At 45.0% G+C, this 4,783-nt stretch overlaps 1 long non-coding RNA gene across 1 annotated transcript; it reads right to left on the reverse strand.

Annotated features, from left to right (window-relative positions):
• Nucleotides 1-214: 214 nt before the first annotated feature.
• LOC138159172 (uncharacterized) lies at nt 215-4,415 on the reverse strand. Its single transcript, XR_011167833.1, has 3 exons — nt 4,084-4,415; nt 2,325-2,404; nt 215-794 (listed from the first exon to the last, which is right to left on the reverse strand). It is a non-coding gene; the product is annotated as an uncharacterized lncRNA (long non-coding RNA).
• Between the last annotated feature and the right edge of the window lie 368 nt (nt 4,416-4,783).

Below are 4,783 nucleotides of genomic sequence, written 5' to 3' on the forward strand. Positions count from 1 at the left end.
ATGAATTTGTCTTTTTAGGTTTTGTTTGTGTCTTGTGTTTGCATTTCAAAGATTTAGATCAGTTCTGACTTTCTCAACAAAAATACTTGAATGCAGTACTAGCAAAAAAAAACATTAAAGAATGTTATGCTATTGTTGTGGTTTGGGGTGCCGAGAACCCCAAAATGTAAGGGTAAAGAGGGGTCTTTCTGGAAAGAATCTGACCACTCAAGCCTTCTTTCAGTCAAAGTAGCAGGATTTATTTGTATCAACCAATAGAAGGGCTAGATTCTAAGTGAATCTGCAAATTTAATGAGGATGGGACTGATATACAAAAACACTGAGAGAAGATTTGGATGGGATTAAGGAATGATAAATAGCCTGGGGGGCCCAGGTGCAAACAGTGAAAGGAGTTAAGTGGGCTGGGCTGGGTGGAAGAACCACAGTGAAAGCATCATTGAAAAGACTATCCAGGTGGGCTAGGAGAAACACTAGGGACTGAACTGTGTGGGAAAGTCCAGGGACTGGGCTGCTTTCAAAGACATGGTCTTTTTCTTTTAGGGATCCAGGTCCCATTATCCCATCATTCCCCCTTCAAACAAATGGGACCCAAAATCTTTTGGGGTAAGGGGAAAAGGTCTCAGTTTCTGAAACTACAGCAAGAGACCCTGCCTTGCTGGATTCAAGGGGTCAGACTTTGGAATCTGGCTGATGTCAAGTCCAGTAGGTTAGAAACCTTGGACTCTGTCAGATGTTGGTATGCAGCCTGGGCAATCATCTGGAAATGGATGTCCTTGAGCCTGGAGGAGACAAACCTGGCAAAGAGGTTACACAAACAATGAACAAACAGGCATAAAAGGAATAGGATCAGAAGGGAAATAAGTATGGGGGCTAGTAGAGAAAGGAGCCATCTTCTTCCATGAAGATGATTTGGGAACACTGAGGTTATCATGGATTTCTTACATCCAACTAGCCTTTTTCAAAATATGTTCAGTATGGATCTCTACTTGCCCAGAGGTGTTTGCTAGAGCACATACACACCCACTAGAAGCAAGTGGGTAGTCTAGGGCTATTCTGTTATCTATGACTGCCTTTGCTAGGGAATCCAAAGATTGCTGGATTTCCCAGATTATAAGCTGTCTCATTTGCCAATTGATGAATGGTCTCTGTGAGGTTAGAGAGAATGAATTCATGTCATAGGCATACCAGGGCATAAGATACTCTTCTCCCTTTTTAAGGAAGCAGAGGACATTTCCCCAGAATCCATGCTTTGCCCTTTTCAAGGTGGAGTTCCTGGGATGTATGACATTAAAAATGGGGGTCTTAAAAATCCAAGGGTGCATACCCCAAAGTCCTTGTAAAGTGCTAAGTATTTGGTGGCCAGGACAGTAGTTCTGAGGTCTTGCCATGTGCTGGTATTTCATTTCACCTCTTCCCCAGAATCTTTGGCACTTAGTCCACCGATCCCACAAAGGAAAGTATAGCTTTTGAGGGTGCAGATGGGGGGAAGTCCATAAGGGGCTCTGCATATAGATGTCCCAAGGATCAGAATGGTTGCACATTAAGCTCCCAGGTAAAAGGGGTATCTTTAAGAGCTCAAGAAGAGTATTGTAACTAGAAGGGGCTGTGGCATTGTGAATTAACTTAGAAGTAAAACTTAAAAGGAGGAACCTATCAGGAGAATGGGGGAGGGATACAGTCAGAGGTACAAGTGGAAAGTGCTTCCTCAGCACAATTGGTATAGCTGGCTGAAGTGAAGTTCCAGTGACACTTAATAGTAGCAGTATCCACACAGGTAAGTACGGGTCAAAAGACCAGCAGAAACCTTTACAAGACCTCCCTCAATAGGGGTATTAACCTGTCCAGTGACCATGGAAGTTGTGTTCTAGGTAAGGGAATATTTCCCTGTGGAGAAGCAAGGTGTCAAGATGGAGAGAGTAGCCCACAGAGGAGTGGTCAGCATAAATGGGATAGCAAAAATCTCTGAGGAAGTCATGTAAGGAAGGGAGTTTTGTAAAGATGGTGAGTGGTGGGAGATGAGCATTACCCTGTGGGTATGAGTAGCATACCCAACAGTCTTGGACTCCTTCCCTACCCTCAATCCCTGGCCTAATGAGTTTCCCAGTTTAACTAGGGAGTTATCCTCCCACTTGCTAAGGCCAAGTGTACGTGAGGTATCAGGGAAGAAGAGAAAAAAGGATTATGTTATCATTGTCAGCTCAGAGGGAAATGATTCCAAAAGTGAGAGAAAAAGCAGTTTCTCTGGAGGAAATAAAAAACGGCTAATGGCAAGACCAAAACATAAAAGGAGGAGAGCACAGATAATTTTACCTCTTTTTACCCACCTGTCTGTTCAGGGGGTGCTAGGGCCTTTCTAAACAGTAGCTTAAGGTCCTCCAGTGTGTACAGGTATATTCCAGAGTCTCTGGGGAAGCAAGAAGTGAGACTGGATTAATTATAGAATTATGAGTACAGCTTGGGAGGTTTTACTGCCATTGGGGTGGGTGAGTATGACTTGGTAGAGTCTTTTCCAATTGACATCCAATTGTTCTCCCTTTTAGGTTCTCCATGGCTTTCAATAAACCCACTTTCCAGGTTATACTAGAGTAGGACACTCCTTTTCATTGCCAAGAGGTTGTGGAAGATGCTTATTGGCATATTCTCTCAGGGCATTTCTGACTACTCCTATCTGAGTTACAAATTGGGTGATCAAACGCTACAAGGGTCTACAATGATGTCAGAGGTTAGGAACAGCCTCCCATATAGGAGTTAAAAGGGGCTTAGCAGCCCAACTGGGAGATTCTTAATCCAATCCTGTTGGGGTTCTATGCACAGTTTAGTAAGGATCTGCTTGAGGGTATGATTCATTTTCTTTACCAGAAGATTTTGGAGTCCAGCTTGAATGGAGGTGATAAGTGATTTTAAATGTCTTTGCCACAACCTGAGTTATCTGTGAAATAAAAATTGGGCCATTGTTGCTATGTAAGGAGCTAGGCAAGCCAAAGTAAGGTATGATTTCCTTTAGTAGGAACTTTGATAGCTCCTGAGTTTTTTCAGTTCTGCAAAGAGAAGCCTCTCCCCAATTAGTAAAGGTATCAACAAAAAACAAAAGCAATTTGATCCCTGATGGGGGCATATGTGTAAAGTGTATCTGCCAGTCTTCACTTGGGTAGCTACCCCTCCTCGAAACAGGTTTTAAAAGAGGAGGAGGTCTGACTGCCCCTTCAGGATTTACCTGGGCACAAGTTGGGCAAGCCTGACTGACTTGTTGGATGGTTTCTCCTAGCTTATAGCCAGTAAAAATATGCTTTATCAGAGACTGGAAGGCATTCTTCCCCAGGTATGGCCTGGTATAAACCAAAGAGAAGCTTCCCCTGGCTCTTCTCTGGGATAAGAAGTTGTCCTGTCAGTGTCTGAAACCACCCAGAGGGGGAGAAAGGGTATCTGCTTTCTTTAGCAAGGGCCTGCTCTTGGGGGCTGTAGGAAGATGTGAAGGAATCAGGGAGCTGTGGGAGTAAAAACGCCAGAATAGTTAGCTGGCAGGTAGCATTCTTTGCTGCATCGTCTGCCAGGCTATTTCCCATGGCCTGATGCATTTCCCCTTTCTGGTGGCCTTTGCAAAATATAGCAGCTATCTCAGACAGCTTTTGAACAGCTTGGAGAAATTGTGAAATCTCTTGAGCATGTTTGATAGGGGAATTTTTTTGCTGTCAAATATCTCCTTTCTTTCCAGATTGCCCTATGGGCATGTAGAACATGGAAAGCATATTTTGAGTCAGTAAAAACATTTACTCCTAAGATGGCAGAATAAAAGCAGTGACTTGCTTGAACTCTCCCCCAAACCCCTCCAAATACCTGTAAAAAAATTACTCCAAACAAATTAAAGCAGAAGAACCCACAAAATGACAGAGAGAAACAAATTTCCAGCCCAAGACAACCTGGAAGGTTGACAGAAAAGGTCTGTTCCACCAGTCTGAAAGAAGAACTCAGTCCAGCATGGGCCATGCTGGCACAGACGGGGCCCTAGCACTGGCAGCTGTGACAGTTTCCACACTTCCCAACCCACAAACACCAAAGAAGGTCAGTAGGAAAAGTCTGTGGGACCTGGGTGAAAGAGGAGCACAGTCTGGTCCCAGTCCCAGGGTGGTGGTGGCAGTGTCTGCTTCCCGGAGTTCTGGGCCCACAGACAGTGGGAGGATCGAATAGATGATCAGAGGGGAATTGCAGGGATCTCTTTGCTGGCATTGAGATAGGATTCTCTTTCTTTGCCACGCTTTGATCACAGTCCTGTGTGGCAGTCGTGGAGCAAGAAGAAGTGTTGGCATGGTGGAGCTTGTGATGGTGGTAGTGAAGGTTACTGAAATATAAAGATCTTCCCCCTACATTCATAGGCCTACGTGAAAGTGAGGACCCTCCTACTTCTTGTTTCAACCTGCCACCACAAGAATAAAGTGGTATGAATTCCTTATCTATAACTCCACAGTCTTTCTTCAGTCTGGCTGAATCCAGTGTGAATCTGCCTGGAGCTGAATCCTGTGTTACAGAAGTCCCACTCCTTGTGAGGGAGAGGCTAAGGGGCTTGGCTGTTGGGGAGCTGGATTCAGTTGCAAGGTTGGAAGATCCAGCAGACCAGGGGAAGGATCCTCTGGCCAGGAGCTGTGAGGTTTCTTGTAGGAGTCAGCTGGCACCAGGGGAGAGGGGAAAGGTCAGAGGAGGAAGGAACACAGTGAGAGCCATGGTGGGGGGAGGAACACTTAGGCCAGGGCATCAAGATGAGCTGCAAGAGGGAGAGAGAGAGGATGGA

The sequence above is a fragment of the Petaurus breviceps genome, unplaced genomic scaffold (assembly GCF_028583685.1).
Source record: "Petaurus breviceps papuanus isolate PSGF00001 unplaced genomic scaffold, PetGlider_PUasm1.0 175, whole genome shotgun sequence".
In the NCBI taxonomy this organism is placed as follows: domain Eukaryota; kingdom Metazoa; phylum Chordata; class Mammalia; order Diprotodontia; family Petauridae; genus Petaurus; species Petaurus breviceps.